This window comes from Phyllostomus discolor, chromosome 2 (genome assembly GCF_004126475.2).
Source record: "Phyllostomus discolor isolate MPI-MPIP mPhyDis1 chromosome 2, mPhyDis1.pri.v3, whole genome shotgun sequence".
In the NCBI taxonomy this organism is placed as follows: Eukaryota; Metazoa; Chordata; class Mammalia; order Chiroptera; family Phyllostomidae; genus Phyllostomus; species Phyllostomus discolor.
Window position 1 is genome coordinate 48,049,975 of NC_040904.2, and position 27,621 is coordinate 48,077,595.

The 27,621-nt window shown below is 36.9% G+C and overlaps 1 protein-coding gene across 5 annotated transcripts in view; it reads left to right on the top strand.

The window, feature by feature from the left end:
* The window catches only part of LOC114490441 (LIM domain containing preferred translocation partner in lipoma), a 636,657-nt gene that overhangs the window by 470,056 nt on the left and 138,980 nt on the right, over window positions 1–27,621 (top strand). The window lies entirely within an intron of this gene.

Here is a 27,621-nt window from a genome sequence, read left to right on the forward strand (position 1 = left end):
TATACAAGATGTAGAATTGGGTAGTGTCTGAAACCTTTGTTCTCATTTCTTTCCCTATCCAAGTTCAAGAAAATGTACTCCATTTACATCTTTTTTAAAACTTCTTCCCTCTCCAAACCTGTGAGTAATTATGAACAATTAATCCATCTAGTCCATTAGTGTAATGTGAATTTATGAATTCTATGCCAACCATGAAGTGTTATGAATACATAACTTGTCCTCTGGGTAGTTATAATTATTCAGGAGAGATAAAAATACAAATAATTACTAATCTAGGTAGAAAGTTACAAGAGGCATGATAGAGGACTGTTTAGATCCAATGTTATAAAATTTAATAGCCGGTTCATCAAGAACATCAGGAATGCTGTATACAAGAATTGGTGGCACTTGAATCTGCACTCAAAGCAGTGCCTCTCAAGTTCATTGTTTGTTTGTTTCTTTTTTGTTGTTATGAAATACTCCTCCCCAATCAGTTAGAGGTTAATATTTTTATAGAGTGCAATTAAAATCAGTTACTAAGAAAATGAAATTTAAAAACACAAAGTGGAAGACTAACTTTTATCATTATTAGATTTAATAAGGATAAATTGCTCTATTAAATTGCTGTAATATTTTCTAAATACTCACTCTCTCTACTTGTCTCATCACAGGGTGATAAACACCTCTTCGTCAGACACCCATCTGTTGACCTCATTTTGAGTAGTGCTGCTTTAAGGACATGTAGAGAAAGGATATTATATTTGGGAAGCATTGGGGTAGAAAGGTACAGAGATGAGAAATTGCACAGGGCTTTTACTTATCCAAGTATTTCCTCTTTGCATGTCTTCCTACCTACTTCTTACTTGGGAATTTATATTGAAAGGTAAGCCAAAAGCACTGGTACAAAGCCACATTGTAGATGCAGTGGATTAGGGTGTGAAAATCATGGCATTTATTTGTATTCACGAGGCAGCATAGCTTAGCTAAAAGAGCACAATAGTGAGAATAAAGAATGCTGGTTCTGTCCCTCTCTTGCCCTCACTGACTCAGCAGTATTGCTATATTCGCCATCTGCCTGAGCCCCATTTCCCACTTTGATAAATCAAAGGTGTAGAGCAAATGTTCTGTAGTATTTCTTTCAACACTAGTAAGACCGTATGGAAATAGCATCAATCCAAAAAGATATAGCAGAGCTAAAAGCTAAATATAAGTTGATAGAGATTAGCACAAAGACACGGAGAATAGTAAAAAAAGTCTTTAGTTATATTAAAATATACTCTAAGTGTATTATGTTCTTATCATTGATGTGAGAAAAGGGTTTATATTGGAGTCTAAGGTAAAGTTTTTTGAAAATCATCTTAAAAGTGAAAAATATGTTCTTTGTATTAAGGTCTATTAAAAATAAAAAGTAAATATACCAAGTATATATGCTTGACATATCAAGCAAAAAATACTTTGCAATAAGAAAGATTGTGTTAATGAACCTAAGTATATTAACTACTTAATATACTTGGGGAACTTTGGGGAACGGATATAAATTAACTATTATATTTGCCTTTAAGAACTGTCCTAGTTTTACTACTCACTAGCTTAGACAACTTTAACAGATTGCTTTTTCTCTCTAAATATTTGTTTTTGTTTTGGTTTATCTTTAATATGGAAATAGCAGCTATCTTTTACTGTGATTGTGAGTATTGAATGAAATATTTCTGGAAAGTACTCAGCCAATGCTCAGCCAATATACCATATGCTCAGTAGTCAGAGTTATCCCATACTTTAAGAAAATAAGATATGCCCCTTAAAATTAATTAATAATATTGCACTTGATTTAATTTTAAGTTCCTATAAAAAGTAGAACATATATCACCAACTAATAAGTAATCATTGACAAATGATATTCACAAACCATGAGAAAAATGCAGAATAATGATTAACTTTTATTGAGTACTTGCGATATGGCAGCACTATTTTGTGTACTATTTTGGCATTAATTCATTTAATCTTTACTGAAAAAAAATCCCTGTGGAGTAAATGCTATTATCATTTCCAGATTAAGAAATTGAGGCACAGAAATGTTAAGTAATTTGCCAATATTAACAGCTAATGAATCTCAGAACTGAATCAGAATGCATACTCCAGGTCTACACATTTTTTTCTTTTAAAAGATGTTTCCCCAGCTTTATTGAGGTATACAAAAAAACTGCACATAATTAATGTATGAAATTTGGTGGGTTTGGACATATGTATACATTCCTGTTACCATCACCACAACTCAAGTTATAAATACACCCAGCACCTGCAAAGGTTTGGGATGGGTGTTTGGAAAGATTTTATGGAGAAGATCAGCTTTGGACAGATGGGGAATGACAGAAGGGCATTCTCTTCTAAGTATATAGAATGAACAAACTATGAGTTGAGGCCAGAATTATTCAAGGAAAATGTATTTTATGTGGAAAACAAACATTAAGTACCTATGGCATGCAGGTTAGTCTTCTAGGTCGTGGGGGCATATGAAAACAAGCAAGCATGAGACTTAACTTTAAAGATGCTTATCTTTATCTAATAGGGGGTGTGTACAGAGTTATAGTGTTTAATCATAACTCAAGATAGAAAGCAACAAGTGACTTAAAGTTCAGCAAATCCTTCTTTGAGAATTTTGGAAAAGGAGAACAGACATCCCAAGGCAAGAACGGGAAAGTATTTATGGAATAGTTAGCCTTTGAGTCAAGTCTTTAAAATTATGCTAATAGAAATTTGTAAGTAGGACAATATTATAGAAATGATGAGGGGAATTTTTAACATATAGGGAGTAAAACCATTGGAGAGAATCACCTATGTTGGAAGAAACAAATAATGGGAAATAAGATTGGAGAAGTAGGTTGGGAGCAATATAGGGAGGACATTTATATTGTTGTTGTTGTTTTATTTTTAATTACAGTGGACATTCAATATTATTTTATAGTAGTTTCAGATGTATAGCTTAGGGGTTAGGCAATTATATAGTTTACAAAGTGATCCCCTCCTATAATTGTAATACCCACCTGGTACCATATATAATTATTACATTATTATTGACTCTATTCCCTGTGCTGTACTTTACATTCCCATGACTGTCTTGTAACTACAGATTTGTACTTCTAACCCCTTAACCTTTTTTCACCACCCCCCAACCCCCATCTGGTAACCCTCAGTTTGTTCTCTGTATTTATGCCTCTATTGCTGTTTTGTTTGTTTATTTTGGTCTTTATATTCCACATGTAGGTGAAATTATATGGTATTTGTCTTTGTCTGATTTATTTCACTTAGCATAAAACCCTCTAGGCTTATCTGTGCTGTTGCAAAAATGGTAAGGTCTCATAGTTTATGGCCAAGTAATATTGCATTGTGTATATATATACCATGTCTTCTTTATTCATTTTTCCATTGATGGGCACTTGGGTTGTTGCTTCCATATCTTGGTTATTTTAAATAACGCTGCACTGAACATAGGGGTATATATATCATTTTGAATTTATGTTTTGGATTTTGTCCAATATATACCCACCCAGAAGTGAAATTGCTACACCGTGAGGTAGTTTTTTGTTTTTTTAATTTTCTGAGCAACCTCTTTACTGTGGAGAGGACTTTTAATGCCTGACTAAAGGCTAGAGATTTTATCTCACATAATGAGCCTTTGCACGTTGAGATCAAATGCTATGGAAACTGTTCCATCAGTAGTGGTTAAGAATGTGGGTTCCAAAGCCAGAACGCCTTGGTTTGAATGTCAGCTCTGCCTCTAAAAGAACTATCATTTATTGCTCCACTCTAAACATTAAACATTTCTGAAGAACATTGTCCCTATGTGCCATTGTCCTGGGTGTTAGGGACATGTAGATACAGAGGCTCCATCCTAAAAGAACTTAAAGTTCATGCATTATCATCCCCAGTTGCACCTAACCCCTTCACCTACTCTTTTTCCATCACTGCCTGTTTAATGCTGATATTTTCATTGACACTATAGCCTATTTGCTGAAAGTCATTAAGTGCTTGCTTGTCAAAGATCTTCTACTAAATTACAGGCTGCACCTGGGAGAGAAAGGGAATGAAGTATAAATGAATCATGTAAATGCAGTAGTTTCCTCTGTAGTTATGTTGCTTTGTTTCCATGAAGTTCCCCCTTTTCTTAACTTAAGTGAAATGATTCATGAATATATTTTGGGTTTTTGTTTGGTTGTTTGTTTTCTTTGTGGATATTCTCAAAACTCTTAACAGTTTTGCTTCATAATTAAATAACTATTATTATGGTATGCTTAAAAGTATAAGGAGGGATAACAAAAAATCACCTTACTGGTAATTTAAGTACGAAAAAGTTTCCTTGACCAAGTAGAGGTCTGGAGAGAACCTTCTGAATTTGAATAATGAAGTTTACATTACCAACAATGGAACAAATTGACATGTGCCAGTTGATATAAAATAGTAAGAAGTACACAGCCTACCTATCCAATCATTAGGAAATAGACAAATCCAGATGATGTAACATTCTGCAAGACAGTTGTCCCGAATTCTTGAAAAAAAGTCAATGTTAGAAGAGACTGTGCTAGATTAAAGGAAGTTGAAGTACCATGTCATTCAAATGCAAGCCATGAGTTTTTATTGGATTCTGGATTTTAAAAAAACTATAAAGTGTTTGAGTCAAGGTTAGAGAAATTTGAATATGAATTACATGCTAGATAATATTGTGCATATGTGTCAATTTCTTGACTATGGTAATGACATTGTGAGTAGAGAGGACAATAATATCATTTTTAGAAGCAACTTATACAAGGTTTTAGGATAAAATGTCATGATATCTGAAATAACTTTGAAACTGTCCAGATAGAGGAGAGAGAGAGAGAGACAGAGAGAGACTGATTTTGGGGATGGGCAGGAAAAGCACTTCACATTAAACCAGCTAGAGATGCTATTAGTACTTAGCTTCACGGGATACCCTATTTTCCCCAAAAGTGTACTGACGTCTGTCACAAATGAATTATCCTAGGCGGCTTTCTTGGGTGGTAGAACTAGAGAAAGACATATTCTTGTACTTTCTAAACCTGACTGTTTTAATGAGTATAGCAGGTCTTTGGAATTTCCCTTTCCTGTGTATTTTTTTTTCTTTTATTCTCTATAGACCACGTAATTGTGCTATTGTTGGTGACATGATAACAATTATGGTGACGATGACAAAAGCTGATATTTACCTAAACCTCTACAAGTTTAAAAGGCCTGTTCACAACCATGGTCTGACTGACAGATCTGGTGACACTTTTTCACATGAGGTAACAGAGATTCAGAGAGGTTCAGTGAGTTGTCATGGGCACACAGCTGATAAGTTTCAGGATTCGGACTTACTTTTTTTTGAACCTTATAGTCCATTCTGATTTTTGACCACTATAGAAGGCATGTGTTTTCCTTGCAGCTGGTCAGTAATTGGCTGTCCTTGCCCCAGGTTGTCCTTTCCCTCCCAAAGTCATAACCATCTCTGCCCAGGGCTGTAAGTTTTGTAGCCTGGGTTTCAATGTCACTGACATTATAGTTTAACTCCTTATAATTCCCGAATTAACTGATGTGACCCTAGGCATGGGCTTTTTACCACAGCCCAGTATACACTTTAGGGAAATAGCACACCCGATAGCTCCTTGTGCACCACATCAGCCAGCTGTAGCCCCACTGTTGACCTTGGGAGAAGGCAAATCACTGTTTTCTCAGTCAGCACTTGATAAAATATTACAAGCAGGAAACTTTAACTAAGTCTTGGCTAGGCATTTGTTTAAATAATTCCTTCTGAAAAGGTACAAGTTTTAGTGTTTCCATGGTCTCCCTCTTCTATCTTCATCAAAAATTTTGACTTCCATTACAGACTTACATTAATGCCACAAAGAATGGGCCCTAATACAGCACCTAGGGAAGTCCCGCATCTTTGGAGGGAAGAAAAAGTCTCTCGTGCTGTGAACATTTCCCACTTACTTTTGCTAAATTGTTGGGAACCGCCCTGACTGGTATCAGAAGCTGAAACCCCCGCCTAGGCTAAGGCTAAGGGAACACCCTTGGAACCGTAAGCCAGCAAGGAGACAAGGGCCTGTCTCCCTGGCAGAAATGCTGCTTTTGCTGCTGAACCCCAAAAAGCTTGGTCGGTTAGCCAAAGACAGGTAAGATTCCCCACGGGGGGAACGACCTAAGGCAGGCACGATCACTTTGGGAGGCCCCCCAAAAGAAGGACTTTGGGGGCTGCAGCGTAAGAGGGTGATGGACCCTCACTCCTCGGCTTTGACATAGCCTGAGTTCTCATCGTCTGGGAGAAAATCTCCTTATTGCCTTAGTTCCCGTGCTAAGCCTGAAACAATGACAGGGTGGTGCAGCTCTGTGCTGAAAGGGCAGATTCCCTGGGTGATCAGGCCTAAGAAAGAACATGTAAATTACTGTGAAACCTTTGTTTAGATGCTCTCAGTTGAATGAGAGGGGTCCAAGGAGGAAGTTTGTTCCTCAAAGTCTTACAGCTCTTTGACCCCGACTCAATAGACCAGCAGAGTTCCTTGTTTTCTATAGTTCCTTACTTCCTTCCCCCTGATAAGTACTGTACTTTACCTGAATTATTATGCAAAATGAGCCCAATAAAAGCATGTATGGACGGTAAATCGAGGCCCTCCCCACTAGGGGGGGTGGCCATTCTGTCCCTACTTCCCCACAGAAACTAGTCTTGTCTCTGTGCATGTGTGTGTTTGTTTCTCGCGTGTTTTTCGGCGAGCCATCCACAGCGTTCCGTGGTCACTGCTGGCCGGTGACCCACGCACAACACTAAGTTTTGGCTGTAGCAGTTTCCCATTGGTGATGGGGTCCTTGAGTGGGTCTCAGAACACTACCCTCTAAGAGGAAGAAAGCAAACAAAAAAAGGGTGCAGATAGGAGAAAAATTCTCACGAAATCCAATTAACCAGGCAGCCAGTCTTTAGGCCACATCGTTTGCAGCAAGACTGCTTGCCTTTGGTTCAAGTGCTTGCATCCCGCAGCAGCCTGTTTCCCTGGACAACTAGAAAAGTGTGTTAATACAAGAGGACACTCTTAGCTCCAGGGATAAGTCACAGAAAGAACAAAAGATGGTGAACTATGAATTATTATACGTTAGGGTAAATTTCAGAACATAAGATAGGAGAAGGAATTTTTAAATTAGCTATCAAAATGAATATAGGAGAAAAATAATCATGTCTAGAAAATTAGGGAGCTTACAGAGCCAGTTGCCAGCATTGGAGTTTATGTTTTTAGACTGTTTTGAAGAGGAAATGTAAACTAAAGTGAATTTGTTACATAGGTATTCTTGACACATCTCTTTGAGTTTACCCAAGATTTTGCCATGTTGATTGATAGATACACCTAGAGCCTTTAAATGTTGTGCTTTCCTACATTTTGAAAGAGAAAACACGTTTGTATGTGAGAGACTCCACAAGTCTATGTCTGTGACCATGACATGATTTGCTCCGAAATAATGGTGTTCTGGTTATTCAGATCCTAAGACTAAAAACAGCACTATTGGAAAACTGTATCTCTGGGAATAGATAGTATAATACATCTGAGGATGGAATGAAAATATCTACTAGCTTATTTTTAAGCAGAAAGCTGTAATTATCTTGGCATTGTTTACAATGTGTTGTCTTATTCCTTTTTAAGAAAGAAAACTGAAGTATGTGAGTCCTAAAATTGTTCAGTAAGCTATTTGAAGAATTCTTATGCCTTCAGGAAGCACTAGGTAGATTCTCTTCACAGAACTTGGCATTTATCTAAGAATTTTTTTTGTTTGTTTCTGATTATTGTTACTGAGGTATATTGAGAAAATTTGCATATATCCAGAAGATTGTTCCAGGAGAAATTAGGCTTTATTGTCTCAAAAAGGACAATTGGATAGAAGTGGAAGATACAGGCATCAGGGGCCTGGCATGTGGTAAGCCTCAGAAGAAGAAAGGCATGGAATGGTATGTGCTATGATTACTTTATTGATAAAATCAACTCACTATATTTGGCACTATGTATCTTCTCAACTGAGAGCAAAACGGAGATCCAGTGAATCTCCATCCAGTGAATGTCTGTGAATAAGAAGCAGGGTGCCCCAGACAACAGGGATGATAATTCCTTTATAGAAAGACCAATCAATACGTGAGGTCTAGAGGACTTAGACTAAGATGCTAAAGGAAACTTGAAAACCACTCATTTGAGGTACAGTTGAAGGTATAGACAAAAGGAAACCTGGGACCCTGATCACTACTGGAGAACTGCATGTGGAAAAGGAATGAATGGTACATCCAAAGTTGGCTCCAAAGGCAAGTGAGGGGAAGCTGACAAATTCTCATTCAGTATAAGGAGTTAACTTTTTTTAACAGACAGGAGCAAGTTCATGGAAGACTCTAGGCCAAAGTCTAATGACCCCTTGATGGGGATGGTGGTTATCCAGGCATCCCATGGACAATAAGATTCAGTTTTGGAAGTTCTGCCCAATTGTTGTTATTCAGTGACTTAGGCCACAAAACTTGCCTGGGAAACTCCCTCTAGCATCTAATTTTCAGTTCTATTCCAATATTATTATTGTTCTTACATGATTATAATTAACATTTACGTATGCTTTTGTACTTAGTCTGCAAAATACACAGTACATTTATTTCCATTTCATATATGAAGACCAAGAGCCTGAGTGATTAAGAGACTCCCCACTTTCTGGGACCCCGGTCTACTGACTCTAGATCCTGTTCTCTTTCCACCCTGTCACACTCTCTTAGCACCATCTTGCTGGATGGCCGTGGACTGTAAGATCAGTCAACATGCCTGTGCTGAAGCTTTTTTATCAGCACTAGGAACAAAGTGATTGCTTTGAAAAGTGCTTAGAGGGTCTCAACTGAGAGGTGCTAGGTAATTTGTGTTATTATTGTCATCGTCATTGTCATTGTTGTTATTATTATGATGTATTGGGAACATGGTTTTCAGAGTGCTCCTACCAATTACAAACTGGGAAATGGCTCCAAGTACAGCGCTTCCTTTAGTAGAGATGGAACCTGAGGCCTTAAGAATCTTTTGTTTGTCTACAGAAAAATGACCTAATTAATTAAAAACCCCAAAACCACACTAGAAGAAAAATTAGAAAGAAGTGGTTAGAAAAAAGGTTGTATTGATTTGGGGAAAAAATGGATTTCTTGGTTTTGTCTATCTCAAGCTCTCCGTTTAAGGTATCTGTGGGTCATGGGGATAGAATGTTTTCTAGTTAATGAGACATATTAGATATATTTCTTTTTGTGGTAGTGATTTCTGGTAAAGTGTGTGCTCAAGGAAATATATGTTTACAGCACTAAATAAATAATCTTAAGCATTTTAATGTGTTCTACCTTAACACATGTTAATTTTTAATTAATTTGACTATATAGTGTGCTTTTAAGCATTGATTTGGGAACCTAGATTTATAAAACCATAAAGAAGATTTAATCATAGAAACTATCAAGAACAACCTTTCATTTTCAGGAAACCGAAGTCCAAATGACTCATTCAAGGTCACAAAGGTGAGAAAGTAAGTGAGGGCCAGCTATTTTGGTGAACCCAGATCTGTATACACCTTATTCAAAGAATAAAGGTAAAGAACAAAATCAATAGCTTCTTAGGACCTACATGTACATACTGTCCTGAGTTCTTTTATTTTTCAAATACAAAATAACTGAAGAGATTCCCAATATCTTTTCTTCTTATTTTTATCCAGTTACTAACTTATAATATTTATTCCATGTGTTCCCCACTAGGATGTAAATTTGATTGAAGGCAATAATTTTGTTTAGTTCACTGTTATGTCTTTGGCCCTAGAACAATGCCTGGCTTATAGGAGAGGTTTAATATTTATTTAATTAATTAATGAACCTATAAGTGAAATTATGAGCACACATTCCATATTCTCTGGGTAATGCCATGGTGTACAGTAAACTACACAAGGAAAATATTTCATTGATTTAAAATATTTATGTAGCATTTTATGGAATCATAAAGTGTTAAGATTTGGAGCGAGTCTGAGAGACTATCTGGGAAAACCTCATTCTTAGAGATGTGAAAATGAGTGAGATTCTTAGGTTCACAAACTAGTTCATGACAGAACCATGAATTATAAGTCAAGCTTTCTCATTTCTTTGTTTAATTACTTAAAGGTACTGGACAATATATAGAGTAAATACATACTTGATACATTCATTGAACTTCAATCAAAATCAGATTGACACCTTTGGACTTGATCTCTTTTGCATGTGTTTACTGTAAAAACTCAGGCTTGAATTTGGTCAATGGATAAGTTACCTGATTAAAGTTTTCATTTTAAAGTTCTGGATCCCACTTTTCCCCACTCTGGACTTCCTTTGTATTTATCGGTTCCTAGTACCATCTCTTACCTCCTCAGTTTTCTTCTGGTCTAATCTAATCAGGTCAGATTGGTAGAGAATCACATTGAAAGAAACATCCTTTCTCCCTGGTTAAATGTGTTTTCCATAGCAACCTGTTCTGAAAGATCACTAGGCTCCTGCAAGGATGTGAAACTCCACCTGGGATTGGTGTTTCGTACTTAATACAAATAGCAGACATCCACTCATTCAGTTATGTTGGGATCACCATTCTCTTTATCAAAGGATGAAAGGAAAAGTAGAAAAGAGAGTCCTACTTTATAATCAAAATTGTGTTGCCTAACAAATGTGAAAGCAAATTTAACGTTCCAGAAGAAGGAGAGCGGGTGGGGGCACACATAGTGTATGCCAAACAGGTCTCATTTCATAGATTATCTATGGTCGTGCACCGAGACGCAGTGAGAACTGCGGCCTGAGCCCACAAGTGCTAATTATGCATGTTCTGATCTTAAACATACAAATCCAGATAACCATGACCTCAACTCCCTTTCCCTTCCAAACCACTTTTTTCACCCCCACCAGCACTTTCCCCATACCTTTCTCTAAAACAGTCAACTAATCATCTCCTTCCAGACTTTGAAGTGACATTAGAATTGTCAGAAGGCATAGTTAATTGACTGTCAGCAAAGCCATTGTTTGAACATCTGTGGAGTTCTACTTGGTAGGCATCTGTTGTATTTTTAATTGAATGGACTCATTTGTCTACAAATATTTATCGAGTGCCTACTATACACCAATCATTATAATGTACACTATGGGAGAAATAGAAATAAGCTAACATCATGGCTTAGAAGAGAAAGCATTTGTTAAGTTCTCTGGAACCAAAGATTTTAAAGGAAAATAGATTTCATGACTGGCATTGGAAAAGACATTCTTTTTCATCCAGGTTCAGGGGCTTTTGGCACTATTACCAGCTAACCTGTGTGACATACAATGCCAGAGGGGTCCATGTGAAGGGACACTATTGCTGGAGAGTAGAGATCAATTGGCAATGAACTATCTATGGTTTGAATTTTCAGCAAAGACAGTTGAGTGCTCTTAAATAAAAACAAGCTGAATACATAGAATGCCAATAAACTGGGAAGTCCCAGAAGCGGGTCCAAATTAACAATCTTATCCTGATCCTCTTCCTAAGTGTGGCTCTGATGTCAGTCATGTTGCGTTAAATTCTCCCAGATTCATTACAGCACTGCACAGCTCCGACCTCTGTGCTCATTTGGTTCTGTAACAAGCCTTCAATATATGAGCACTAGGCTCAGCTCCACTTCTGTGTGGAAGTGAGATCAGTTGTCAAAATTCAACAAGAAAGAACAGAAACACTGTGTAAGCATAACTTGTAGAAGGAGACAAAGGTCATGCAGTAGGCAGGAGGTAATGGGAAACATTTATTAACTTCCACTGCCTCTCTTTCTCTGTCCTATTCAGCTTTAAGATTGTGGCAAAGTTAAAGGGGCACTTAGAAATGTTCTTGTTTGAGAGCTTCCCACTTTCTGGTCTTTGGAGAACACCTTCATAATTTCACCCTATACATAAAGTATCTATACTCTAATCTGCCTAACATTTTTGTTTCAATCAATTTTTAACCTACTTTATCTTCATCCATGTCAGTGATATCCATAACTTAATTTTATAGGTTGAAGTACTTGTTGCTTTTTTCCCTAAAAAACATTAAACTAAATATCATTTAAATTTTAAAAATCCTGCCCTGGCTGGTGTGGCTCAGTGGATTGAGTGCAGCCTGTGAACCAAAGGGTTGCTGGTTTGATTCCCAGTCAGGGCACATGCCTGGGTTGTGAGCCAGGTCCCCAGTAGGGGGCACTTGAGAGGTAACCACACATTGATATTTCTCTCCTCTTTCTCCCTCCCCTCCCTCTAAAAATAAATAAAAATAAAATCTTTAAAAAGTCATCCTCCATGAACCCTCTAATATTCAAAATATTGAAGAATGTGGATGTAATTCAACAAAGACAAATTGATGAACTCCTCAGTGAAATGACGTCTTCAGAGCTACCCATTGAAATAAACATTATTTACACAGAGTTGTCATGTTATCATGAGACAGGGTGGTAGAGGAAAGAGCCCAGCAGCAACCATTCATTCAGAGGCCAGATTTAGGGCCTGACCCTGTCCCACTGACTTGCTGTGACATCTTAGCCTATCCCTTTTTCCATGGTCCTCATCTCTCATCTTAACAGATTAGACTTAATGATCTACTTGGATCCTCTGGCCTCTTAATTTATTTACCTCAAATACTTATTATACATTGTCCTCTATTCACCATTAAGATGTAGATGGGTAGGAAAATAACTGCCCCATGTAGAATTACAATAGTACTTGTTTCAGAGTTCCACAGAAAAACTGAAAAAGAAACTCAAGAATTATGTTTTCTAATCCATTTTATACTCTGCTCAGTACTGTTTTTTATTCCTCAGTGTTTATGAGAAGGTTCACAGCATGTAAAGTAGCTTTAAGTGTCAGTTAATAAAAATAAAATAGGTTTGCAGAATATAAGGAATATTGTGTCCTTATTTGGATACCTTTGCATCACTACTTAAGGATTTACTTGAGTCAATAATGTTTGCTACTGGCACTTGGCATGTATAGTGATATTAATATTGGAAAACATTAATGTGACCATGGTCTTCAGTGTAGATAATACAGCACCACCATAAAATGAATATTTCGTCTTTTGTTACATAGCATGGCGAAAGAGCACTGGACTTGGAGTCAGGAAATCCAAGTCTAAGTCTCATATCTTTTTTGTGTAGCATCTGTGACAGTTGTCATTTGTAATATCCTTTAGAACATATGATACATTATTTAAAAACATTCTTTTACCAGTTGTAAAATGGGAGCATTTCGCCAGAGAAATTGTTTTATCTAAGGACAGATTAAGAGACGAAACCAAAGTCTCAATTTAGGTTTTCTGGATTATGTTGCCTGTTCTTCTAGCAATTATATATAACCTCTTAAACTTCCTGAGTTTCTGTTTTTCATCTATTTAAAAAGAGCATTATCATCCATATTTATTACATGTGTTTATTGTGATGATCAATTTCAAATAAATAACAGTTATAATGCATTCTAAACTGTAATAGATCAAAAATTTAAGAGATGTTAGTATCAGTTCCTAGAGCAGCATCTTGTTTGATTTACGTCATTTATAGCTTATAACAACCAACCCCTCTGAATTTTTGATGTTAGTGTTTGCTTCTATTTGAATTAACTCTTTTTTATGTTTTCTTATTATTGGAATATAATTAGCTAATACAAAAATGTTTTTCAGTCATTGTGTGTGAGAAAGCAGCACACAAAGACATACCACAGTGTTCTCATTTGCTGAGCAAACTACTCTTGCTTTTTCATGTGGAATGCAGGAGAACTAATTGAAAAAAAAAGACAAAAATGAATTTTGACTCAGATTGTACAAAATGAATCATAACCTACTTTCTCATCTGAAAAGTGAAGAAAAAAATTAGAGACAGCCAACCACCACACAGCTTCACTGTCAGTGTCCGCACCATCAGCGTAGAGGGTTTTTCAGTGGAACAAAGAACACATCACTACTAGGCAGAAAATTGTAGGTAGTAGAAAATCTAGTTAATTTTTTCTTTGTCTGTAGTCTGCTGAATTGTCTTTTTTTTTTTTTTTGCCTTGATTAAAAATTCCAGTGCAAAGTTTGGGACCCATCAAGCAATTGTTGCCCACATTATTCAGACATGTACCTGTGACCTCTATAGAAACCAATCAGAGACAGAACTAGCTGGGACTACATCTGATTCCAGTGTGCTTTGTCAGGCAGTAAGAAGCAGGGAGATAGCAAAGCATCAGAACCCTGGCTGGGTGAACTCCTGCTTCCTGGAACTGAACTTATTTGGGTTATTCATGTGAATGATAAAGAAAAATGAAGATGTTGTCCTGCTGGGGTCCAGGATCCAGATGATGTATAATCTACTTCACTTGCAGGTGTACCTGGAAAAAAAAAAGAATTTTGTACAAACGGAAAAACACTATAGCCACCCCTAGAACATGGTCTCCAATTAAGTCAGAATTGATTCTTTCTAATTCTTGTTGTTGTAATACTTTATTCATGACTTACATGGTTTTTATTTCTTACCTATACATATAACATATGTATATATTATATATGTGTATATAGGTATATACACATATATACACTATATAATATATATGTCTATATGTCTATACCTCCTACTTTACTGTAAGGTCAACTGAGAAGAAAGGTCATATCTTTCTTATCTTACTGTTCCCCAAATGAAGAGATAGAGCTAGAAGAGGTCTTAGGTCTCTCTATGAAACTCCACTAGAACTTTTGCTTGCAGTAGAGGTTATCTAGTCTGACTTACTCCTAACTATTTCCACTCATGGGTTTATTTTTAGATTCACATATATGGAACACATAGCATATTGTTACAAGTTTGATAGGCATTACTCATATTTCTTGACTATAATCTCATGAAGACAGCACTATTCTTCTACAGATGAAGAATTTAAGCAAAGAAAAGTCAAATAATTTTCCCAGAGTTTAGTAATTATTTCAGGTGCTATCTGAACCCAAAGCCTGGCTCTTAACCCAAAGCCTGGCTCTTAACCCCTGCATATACTGTGCCTGTGATTACAGGTTGCAGGTTGGCTAACTAGGCCTGGCAGAAGACTGGACCCAGGGAGCCTGTGCTCATCATCTGACTTTTCTGCCAAATCCCATTCTGTTTCTCCTCTGCTTCTCTTAGGTATTTTTTAAAATACAATTTTATTTTCTCTAATAGAAGGGTCCCATCACTGGCCAGGCAGCTGGTAGAAATCCATCATTGCATTTGCATTACACCAGATGCCTGCAGGAACATTCTCTTGACTCCCCCTATAAGGGTAATGGTGCCCAGCAGAGCCACTTAGTCTAGGTGATATAAGACAAGTGCTGAATATAATACTCCTTTTGTTAACAGCACTTAAGATACATCTCTGTCCCTGTTTCCTCTTGAATTTCAAACCTGTTTCTGGGTATTTTAGCATATCTATATCCAGAAATTCCTTTTTCCCAATGCTTCATCCCAATCTAGTGCTGCCTTCTTTCACACTTGGAAATAGTTACTTTTAATTTAAACAAATCCTTCCACAGTGGCATCTTCTAGTCTAATGAGCCTTGGAGAAAGCAAAGTCCAGTCTCAGTGCCAAAGTGGAAATGAGAGAGGGAGAAGAGAACTCATCTTGCAAATAAGGTCACCCTATTGACATGTCATCATGCAGAAGAGTTAAATGCAATAGCTAGCAATTGGCTCGCCAAGTCGGAAGTTGATGCTATTTTAGGCCATCAGCAGGAGTGTCAATGTATCTGTGAATTTTGGCATTTTATTTCACTAAGGTGGTTCAGGAAGCCACACACTGATTAACTGCTCCTTTGACTTTGTTCCCACTCCTAATTTTGGATATGTGGTGTCTTCAGATAGCTGCTGTAACACCCTGATTTTAAAGAAAACTTTTCTTGTGCTTCTAAAGCAATCCTGGGAACAGCCTACCCCACATCCTACTCTCCTGGAACCTCCCATGCTCTACGTCTCTGGTCCCAGGCACGTGGGGATACTACCGCTTCCGGTTCTCTTCCGGCAGATCGAGGAAATAGGTGTTTGTATCCAGTGGCCATCCAGGTGTGTGCATCCAGTGGCCATCCCAACTTTGTAGGTAATGGCAGCATTCTCACTGAGACTTTAGGCCCAAGGTGGATTCTTGGAGATCACAGAAGAAGATACCTGTGGAAGGAATGGCCTCAGCATTACAGTCACTTGCGAAGTCAAGAGATACCCTAGACAGGCCACAAGATTTTTCTTGGTAAGACTAGAAAAATTCTAAATTTTGTGTTTGTTGGGACATATTTAGAATCCAATTTTACTTATAAACATGTTTTAAATGAGAAGGATAAGGATCTCTAAATTAAAACATGTATGTATTTGTTTGCTCCACTTATTTATTCAGTAGTTATTAAAGGTCTGCTATGTACCAAGTACTGCACTAGGCATTGCCATTAAACATTAGTCTACCAAATAGAGGCAGTGTCTACAAATATCTCAATTTCAATATGACAAATGTACTACCGGAGTTAGGTGAAAAGTATTAGAGGGAGAAAGAAGTTGAGGGTGGCTTCCATAATTGGCAAATTGGGGAAAGGTTTTCAAATATAACTGATGCTGGGGCTGAATGTTAATGGAATTTTCCAGGTACATGTGAATTTAAGGGCATTTCAGACAAACAATCCAGTGGGTACAAAGAGATCAAAGAGGGAATTGCAAAATGTGCAATATGACTAGAGAATAGTGTATAGGAGGGGAATGAGACTAAAAGGATGATCAGTGGTCAGTTCAAAAGGGTTTTTGGTTTCCTGCTGAATAGTCTAGAGTCTGTTTTGAAGGCCCTGAAGATCCATGAAGGATTTAGACAAGGGAACAGCATGATCTGATAGGTATTGATTAAAGATCACATACTCTAGGTACTGTTGGGGGGCTGGATGTTAAATAGGAGAGAATTTAGGAGACTGAAAGTCAGTTGGGGTGTCATTTGCATTAGTTTAAGGGGAGCTAATAGAGCCTGAACCAAGACAATTATGTTGTGAAATTTCAGGCAAGAGTAGAAAGGATGAGTTTAAATGCATTTCTGGGCCTCTGTTATGGGTGGGTGATGATATTAAGTGAGGAGAGAAAACAGATGAACTTTAATAGTGATGTGCCATCAGTCCCCAGAGATCCTCCATATCAGGAAGCAATTCAATTCCCTTCATCAATGCTTTTTGAGCACCTACTGTGCACAGGCACTGTTACTGACCTTGGCCTAACAGCCTTGAAAAGGAGAGACAAAAAGCCTCTGTTATTTAATGGCTTCCATTCTCCTAGGAGAGATAACACATAAATACGTCAAATAATATAGTATGTCAGATGGTGGTATGTCCTACAGAGAAAACTAAGCAGGAGAAGGGCTAGTGGGTGCTTCACTGGTGGTGGGGATAGAAATAGCACTGCAAATACGATGACAAATGCAACTGTGTGGTTCCTATTGTTAGTGGGATCTGGTCTGCCTAATTTTGTTTCCTTTCCATTTGTGTTTGTTTTACAAATTATTTTTCTTCTAAACAAAGGAAATAAACAGCAATAACAGCATAAACATTTACAAACACATAGATGTATACACAGTGGTTTGTGTTGCCAACATAACACATGCCAGGAAAACAAAACAAACAAAAAAGCAGCTAAAAAGTAAATCTTAAAAGGGGGGGATGGAGGTTTCTGCAGACACTAATCCTTGTCCTTCAAATTGGAGGGTGGTTTGAGTTAGGAAATCCTAGAAAGGAGAGAAATAATCAATATTTGAACCAGGATGATAATTCTGATATTCTTAATGCTGGGGAACCTTAGATTTAATTCAAATCCCTCAGTTTAGACAGAGAAACCTTGGACCTACAAGGAAGTAATGTATTTAAGGTCACTCAGATAGGTCTAGAGTTCATATTTTCTCACAGCCCATTCAGGGATCTTGTTATTACCCCCACCACACCAGAGAGGCCCAAAGTTTGGGATCTGGGACCTGATTCCTGGGTTCGAATTTCCACATGGCCACAGTGATCTTGAGCAAGTTTCACTTCTCTTTGTACCAATAACCTCCTTTGAAAAATAGAGATGATTACAACAGTATTTATGATAGTGTTTTTGAGGTTTAAATAAGTTAATAGTAATACACATAAATTACTCACAACAGTGAGTAAAACTAACTGACACACAGTTAGTTTTCGGAAGATGTTCACTTCGTGATTACGATACCAGGAGTACTAGAGCATCGTGATGCAGGTTCCTTGGGCTTCGTGTGTTTAAATAAAACCCTGAAACCCATCACTAGTGATGGTCGCACATAAGATCTTCTGGAATTTCCAATTAAGATGCTAAAATATTAAATAGTTCTTTGGGGGTTAATGAATAAATATAAAATACATTAACAGAATTTTGATTCTCATTTCATTGTCAGAAATTTTTGATAGTCCAATTTTGAGCTGAGTTATGCGAGATTCTAAATGAGCAGAGGAACCCTAACCTATAAAGATGGGGAGGCATGTCTTACTCATTTAAGTACATTTTATGTAGTTTGTCCTCACAATTGTTGACAGCCATTACTGAGCACTGACTCCATGCTCAGCACCACACTGAATGCTTTGTACAGCTGATCACACCTAATCCCCACTGCGGGGAGGCATTCGTGTCTGCATTTTATAGATGAGAAAATTTAGTCCAAAGGCAGTCCAGGGCCTTGTTCAAGGTCACATAGATAGAACAGTAAAAGGAAAAGCCTAATTCTTATAAATCAAGTCTAAGTTCATGTTTCTGAGCATATATGTCTGTTTTTAATGAAGAAACTATTCTTAACTAATAACTTTATTCTGCCATTAGTCTGCATTTTATACTATTGTCCTTTTTGTGCCATTCCTCACACTCAGTCATCAAATTATAAAATCATGAGTGTTTTGGAGCTGGAGGTACAGAGGGGGAATTTCCTGTTTCTCACCTAGAATACTAAGAACCACAGGAGGGAGTTTTATCACTGTACCTACATACCCTTGTACACCTACCTTGTTTATACGTAGACTGTGATTCTGACACAACCCAGACCCACCTCCACTGAGAAAATGCTATCAATACGAGAAAATTTAGCTGATGGAATGTGCCATATTCCCCAGGTGCTAAGTGGTGGTTGAGGGTGTCGGAAAGTTTGAGAATTAGTAATTAATTTTTATGAAAACTGAGAACCAGAGGGTAGCAATAACTTCCCCAAGATCACGCCTCATTTATGACATACCTACATGTAGAATCTGCATCTTCTGACTTTCAGTGTTAAGCAATTTTCTTGTTTATTTCCCAAAATTGCCTTTGCAAACACACTGTGTTCTCCTCAGTGGTTCTAGAAGAACAGAAGGCAAAAAAAAAAAACAACAACAAAACAAAACAGGGAGTTTCCAGGGGTAGTGATTGATTTACCTGAAATCCCGTAACAAGTCAGTTGGTAAAGAGATGATAAGTTCATTAGATTATGCTGTTCTACACATATTCACTTGGTCCTAGTTAAGTCACAGCTCATCGATATGGAATACACATTTTCATAATAGTAGATTTGTGGGTTGCATGGCTTTTTTTGTCTGTTTTCAATTTCTGTTTCTTTGATAACAAATAGCAGAAATGGCAAAACTCAGCAGGAGAATTATCTCCTAAATTTTCTGTGATCTCTCTCTTTTAGTGAGTCAGTATGTCTAGTAATGACACAGTACATGACAAGGTTATTTGGTTCTGTTGGTAAGTAAATATTTATTGACAGCCTACTGTATTTCTGTCACTGTTCTAGGTGGGATGAATTAAGAGTTGTTATAAATCCTTTCTGGGAAAAAATGTGCTATAAATAATTAAATTCAGATGTCTCTATTCCCAAGAAACTCATAGACTGCTTAAGGTTAATGATTGAAAAATACATAATTTCAGGGGAAAAGGGAAAGGGTTTACAGGAACAAGTATAAAGGACACATGGACAAAAGCTAGGGGCAGGTGGAAATGGGAGGGAGGAAGGGAGGGCTGGATGGGTAGGCTGGGATGGGAGTAAAAGATAGAAAATTGTACTTCAACAACAATTAAAATAAAATTTAAAAAATACATAATAATTCTTTTACTATGTGATAAATGTTATAAAGTAGCATTGTGCATGTGACTATGAGAAAGAATATTTGGGGCCCTGAGGTGAGGGAGAATCTTAAGGGGTGATATCTGAGTGAAGTCTTCAAGAAAGGAGAAAATTTTTCCCAGTAGAGAAAAAGGGAGAAAATGTTACATAGAGAAGAAATATCATGTGCAAAAGAACAGAGGTAGGAGAATATGGTGAATTTGAGAACTTGTAAGATGTTGCTGACTTTATAAAAAAGTTCTCTTGGACAGAAGCAGACTTGAGTTGAAGAAAATGTGGCGGCACATGGGAGGCTGGAGAGCCTGGGGTTCAGGGATGAAAGCTCTGGTGAGAGATCATAGAAGGGGTATTTGTTTCTGTGAAAAATGAGAAATAGGTGGCTATCATTAGGCAGAGGGTAGCCTCAGATTAGGGACATAAAAAATAGAGGAGATAACCACTTTTATTGTCATATAACATCACTAATGTCCTAGTCCTAGATAATTTTATAAAGCCACTTCACAGAGGATAATGGAATTGGAAATTTCATGAGAACAGATTTGAGGGACTTATGAGGTGAGAAAAAAGGTATTGCTGTCATTTTTATCACTGTTCAAAACAGGAAGTGCCTGGGTATGCAGAAATGCAAGTTAAGTCAAGGAACTTTCTGGTATGTTTTTTTGTGTATGTATTTTAATTTTTGCACATCAGCAGTCCTACTACTGAATGCTATTATGTGAATAATCCACCTGTTTTAATTGAAGGAGAACTATCACATTTTAAAAGCTAGCATACACATTTAAAGATTAGTTCCTCAGAAAATCACTGTATGTGTGTGTAGTTTATTCTGGTCCCACCATCAAGGAGAAAACTTTTCAAGCGCTTAATACCCATTTAAGAATTTATATGTGTCTAGAGTAGAAATTACCATTGGGTCATTTCCTAATTCTGTTGTTGTTGTTGTTTTTAATGAAGAAAATGACATTTGGAGAAAAACAGAAGTCTAAGGCAAAACTACCAACAGGTAGTGCCCAGGCTAATACTTGGAAAACTTACTTCCTTTTTGCATCATTTATTTGCAAGGTATATGGTAGTTATGAACTAAATGAATTGTCCAAGGTAACAAGTATCTTGGTACTTACTTATAAATGTAGAAATAGTAAGAAAAGTGTGTTGGGGGAATTTGGTAAGGAAGTATGATTGGATTTAGCATATGTAACCCTACTTCAAATCCTTTTTCAAAGGGTAAGAAGGGTAGGACATGGGTGGGCAAAAAAATGAGAACACCTTAAAGCTTCTCTTCCCTTCTTCTTCATTCTCCAATGGGTTTGATATGATATGAGGGTATTTTGTCAGCTATAAAAGATTGTGTCATTATTAATTGCATGGTACCTGTATTAGTTTTCCATTGCAGCTGTAACAGATCACCAAAAACTTACCATATTTTCAGACCATAAGATGCACTCCTCACCAAATTTGGGAGGGAAGGGGGAGGTGCATCTTATAGTTCGAATGTAGCTTACCTGGCTTTCTGTGTGGGGGGCAGTGGTGGAGCGGGGTCACAGGTTATTAAATATTTTACCATGTTTTTTCTTCAAAATTTTTTTCCTTGTTTTCCTCTCTAATACCTAGGTGTATCTTATAGTCCTAAAAATATGGTAGTCACTTGAAACAACACAAATTCATAATTTTATAGTTCTGTAGGTCAGAAATTGAACATGGGCCTCAGAGGGCTAAAATCAAGGTGTTAGTAGGGCTACAGTTCTTTTTGAATTGACCAAGAGGGAACCCAATTCATTTCCTTTTCCAGCTTGTAGACACTGCCCACACTTGTACCTTGTGGCCCCCTCCTTTCAACTTCAAAGCCTACAGCATAGCATCAGTGACCATTTCTCATTAGTCAAGCCTCCCTTTGATCACAGCTGGGAAATGTTCTCTGATTTTAAACACCCAAGTGATTAGATTAGACCCAACTGGTTAATCTTAGATAATAACCCTATCTCAAAAGTCTTAATTTAGACACATCAGAAAAGGCCCTTTTGTCTTATACGTATTTCCAGACTCCAGAGATTAGGACATGGTGGTCTCTGGGAGATCCTTTTGCTGCCTACCAGAATGCCCTTCTGGTAAATTTCCAATGGCTCTCTAGAAATAACAATGGCAGGCTGGCCCTTGGGACACACGTGGAGGTGCGCTCCAAAAACCTGATTGATAGCAAGGCAACTCTTCCTGTTGGTTTGACCCTTGGAGTAAAGGAAAGCTTGAGATTTGCCTAAAACTTTAATGGTGCTGAAAGCTACACAGTGGGAAAGGTCATTTTGACTTAACAACCACATGAAGATCCTGGAGTATCTAGAACAAATTTGTTGATTCCCAAGTAAGCTTGATCCTTTTGATGGAACATCTAAGCTCTTAAGTTATTAGAAACCCAGCTTGGGTTTTTCTCAATGTAAGTTGTCCTTGTCCAATCCTTTACTTAATGCATACAGGCTCCCTCCTTTATTTCTTTATTCTTTTCTTCATTCATTGTATCCTTCATCATTTTATCCTTCCTTTCTCCCTGTCTCCCTTTGTTTCCTTCCTTTTATTTACAGAAAAGTAGTGGAAGAAAGGAGAGTGAGGGAAAAAAGATGAGGGGGGAATATACGTGTTAAAGAGTATATGGGTGAAGAGAAGAGGTCAGGAAGAGAGGTTTTACATTCCTAACCCCATGCCAGTCAGTATCATGAAAGTTTGTTTTCTGAAAATAATTAATACAGGAGTTCCAGAATTTGTTGTAGTAGCAAAATCTGTAGAAAACACGAAGGGGAATTAAGAAAGCTTGTGATTCGTACTATGGTGAAGAATGTGTTCACAAAATCATAGGTTTTTCTGAATTAGACAACAACAGGCTCCCAAGTGGAACATTAATTTCCAACAGTAAGAACCAGGTTAGACACAATTCAGAAATGAGAAAAGTTATTTTAAGATCTGGACAGGAGGGAACGTGCTCTAGTCATCCTAGGGATACACTTACATTTACATTTCAAAAATCCCCTCTTCTAGGAACCACTGTACAAAGGGGGACACCCCCCAAAAAAGAATTTGTTTACAATAAAAAGTATGTATTTATTCTTACATATTTAAACTTCAGTCAACCTTAAATTACTCTCCATTTGATGCAATACACCTAATGGAGACTTCCACTGCTCAAAACAGTTTTTGAACTCATCGATTTTGATGCCTTTTAGTGTTTCTGCCATTTTTGTTTGTTTTACCTCTTCCACATTTGCAAAATGTTTCCCTTTGAGAACTTTTTTCATGTGGAGAAACAAAAAAAAAGCCACTTGTGGCAATAGCAGGAAAATAGGAAGGATGGGGCTCAGGGGTCATGCCGTTTTGGGTGAAAAACTGCTGAATGCTCAGTGTGGTGCGGGCAGGTAGGTGCACTCATAATTCACCCATCACAAAATAGGCAAATGCATTGAAAGAATCTTAAAAAAAATAACTAAAGCCAAATGTAGCTTCTCACAACAACACCATCTGGCACACTGATACAGATGGGTTCTTATGACACTCACCTAGCGGGTGAAGCCTGTGCTATAAGGGGCCCACCATCCAGAAGACTATTATGGGTTTTTTTGGTGTCTCCCATGCATACTATAACTTGCAATATTAATGCTGATTATGACAGTTAGATTAATCGGTATGGATCATAAAGGAGTATCCCACTGAAAAGAGAAAAGGTAAACATTTCTAAGTTATCTGATTCATATTTCTTCATCATAAAATGAAGGTAAAATATGCATCTTCTATGGTATTTCAGTCAAACCAAATGTCAGTGGAAATGCCTTTTGGACTATTGGAGAAGAAAAAGCTCTTCTTTCTGCTCCTCTTCATTCTATTATCTCCCTTAGAGGGAATGCATTGTCTCTTAGTTGGCCCAGAGAGGAAAGTTGGACTTGCTGGTACCTTGGCCATGGATGGCAAAGTGGGCAAATCCCAAGTGAAAGTGAAACTAGGTGAAAAAGAGTTCGAATTGGCTGTTGTTGAGCTGCTTCAGCCATAGTTAATGGCCACCGATGATTTGAACTCTGTTACTTTACAGATGCTTACCTTGGCGACAGTCCTAATTCTAATCCAAGTCTCATGTGATTGTGTATAGGAGTTGTCTAAAGGGAACAGTCCTGTGTTTCTGTGCTGCAGAGTAACTATGTTCACAGAAAAGAGTTCTCAGTCTATCTTAGAAATTTTGTCTTCCTTCACCAAAAATGTGTGAGTGTATACAGATATGCATGGTAATATGCTACCATTAAGATACAGAACCTCTGTAGAAAACTGAGGAATTCTGTAATACTTCTAAAAAATAATTCACTGTTTGCATGTTGCCCCATAAAGCTATACTAAACTCAATTTTTTAATTGCATTTTATACCCTTCAATATACTTAAATAATTTTTATATAAATTATAATCCTTTTCTCAATAACTTTACTTCAAGATTAGTCACTTTTTTGCTACTGTGCCATATTTTTGTTTGTTTTTATTTCTAAGTGGTTATTGCTTGCATGTAAGGAAGCTCTTGACTTTGCCAGACAACTTACTGATTTATGTTATTAGTTGTGTAACCCTTTTGCTGCAGTTACCTGGATTCTTTCAAGCATGCATTATTATTTACTAATTTTGTCTTTTCTTTCCCAGTTTTTGTATTAGTTATCTAATTTTCTTATGGCTTTCCTACATTTAGAAATATATTATTGAATGAAAGAGATATTGGACATCTCTTCTTTTTGTAGCAGTGCCTTTAGTATTTCATATTTTCATATAGTCTTTACTACCAATATCAGCCAAATACTTTTTTCTTATGGGAGATTTCATTCCATATCTCTCTTGCTTGGATTTTTAATTAGAAATTGCCATTAAATTTTATTAAATTTGTATATTTACTCAATATTAAAGTTATATTTTTCTTTTGTTTGTGTGAGTTATGTTTATAGAATTACTAATGAGGATTCATCCTTCCATTATTCGTATAAAACCTATAAAACTGTATAGTATATACTACTTGATAATCTGATGGCTTCCAGCTGTTAATGCTAGTTATTTAGAATCCTTATGCCTATATTCATAAGTCAGGATTGGTCCATACTTTTGGCAGAATATCATGTTTTCATGTTAAGCATAGGCCATCCTTGCAGTTTGAAATCTTATTTTTATAAGGTCTGGAATAGTTTGACTTGTTTAGAAATTATGTCTTCCTTAAGCATTAGGGTAAGCTGGGTTTAAAGTCACATGTCTTTTTTATTAATAAATCTTTAGCAAACTTATAAATTTTGAAAAGGACTCAGGGACATGGACAACAGTATGGTGATTACAGGGGTAGGAGGATATAAAGGGGATTATACGGTAATAGAAAAATACCCCATAGGTGTATGAAAAGATGCTCAGCATCCCTAGCCATCAGAGAGATGCAAATTAAAAACACAATGAGATATCACCTCACACCAGTCAGAATGGCCATCATAAACAAATCAACAAACAAGTGTTGACAAGGATGTAGAGAAAAGGGAACCCTAGTACACTGTTGGAAATACAGACTGGTACAGCCACTGTGGAAAACAATATGGAATATTTAAAAATTAAAAATGGAACTGCCTTTTGACCTAACAATTCTACTGCTGTGAATATATACTAAGAATCTCAAAACTCCAGTTCAAAAGAACTTCGTCAGCCCTATGTTCATAGCAGCACTATTTACAATAGCCAAGTGCTGGAAACAGCCTAAGTGCCCATCAGTAGATGAGTGGATGAAAAACTGTGATACATTTACACAATGAAATACTACACAGCAGAAAGAAAGAAGAAAATCCTACCTTTTATGACATCATCGATGGAACTACAGACTATTATGCTAAGTAAAATAAGCCAGGTGGTAAAAGACAAATACCATGTGATCTCACTGTTAAGAGGAATCTAATGAACAATATAAACTAATGAGCAAAATAGAACCAGAAACGTGGAAGCATGGAACAGACTGACAGCAGACAAAAGGGAGGGGGTTGGGGGATAATGGTGGAAAGAAGGGGAAGGGACTAGTCAAAGAACATGTATGAATGACCCATGGACGTGGACAACAGAGTGGGGATTGGCTGTGGAACAGAGCATGGGCTGGGCAAAGGAGGACAAAGGGGGAAAAATTGGTATAACCGTAATAGAATAACAATAAAAAATTTTAGGTAAAGACTAGCCCCTACATTTACATATAAAAACCTTATAAATTTCTTTGTGATTATTTGGCTATACTGAAGTATATTCATGTATCTATTTATTTTATTTCTGTTGGAATCCATTTAGTAGTTTATGTATTTTGCTAGAAAATCACTCAGTTTCTCAAGAGTTTTAACTATGTTAACATGATGAAGGCATATTATTCACTTATAATTTTTAAATATCTTTGTCTGCATTTATATCTCTTTTCAGCTGTTTTTCCTGTTTTTCCTTTAGCTAAACTTTCCTAGGAGTTTTATTGTATGTTTATGTGTGTGTGTAGAATTTGATTGTTTTTTTAACTTATTACTATTAGTGTTTAGCTTTATTAAACCTAAACTTCCTACTTTGTTTTAGTTTACTTAATTATTCATTTTTGTAGTAGCTTAATCTGTATATTAGTTTACTTATTTGCTATTTTTATAAATAATGAAAACATTTAGATAATAAATGTTTCTCTAACTTCATCTGTATCCCAAGGGTTTTGATATGTCTTTTAAAATGTATTATAAATGTTTTATAATTCAGTTTTAATCCAAGAATTATTAAAAATTTACTTCCAAGGTTTTAATTTTTTCAATTTTTTAAAATAGAAATAAACATTGAACTTTATTACTGACATATAAATTCCTGACTGAGCATTATAAAACTTACCCAGCTCATTACTGAATTTGGTATTTTGTCAGCTGGGAACACTAAATACCTCCACTTAACTTGATATTTGTAAAGCTCAGAGCAGCATTGGGGTTCCTGTACACTTTGGCAATTGCCCCATGGCTAATTTGGCCAATTTCCAATTCCTCAGGGAGAGAAAACGAGTTGTCTCATTGCCACCTGCTATTAACTAAATGCTTAGGATTCAGTGTCCTAGGGGTGACTGGGAAACATGGGGGTGGATTATTGTGACAGCCTGTGAAACCTCCTTCCTCCGGGAATTTTGAGAACAGCAAAGAAGCATCTGTCTGGGGTGGTTTTATGACCAGCCTTGCCTAAAGGCAGGTGCACGGATTAGATGACCTGTGAAGATTGTTATCCATCCCAATGACTTCAATGGAAAGGATGCATTTGCTGAATTTGAAAAGAGTCCAGGAGGATCACGGATAGGTTTGGGGAGCATATGGTCAAGGGCCTGAAGATTTTTAGCCCTTCTTGAAATTGGAGCTACTCAATGTCACCCTGTGCCCTGAATTCAAGAATGTCATCTTCCACATGTGGACCCAGCCATTAGTTCTGCCATCCTTGAAAGTTTTATGCATATGTAGTTCAAATATATGAT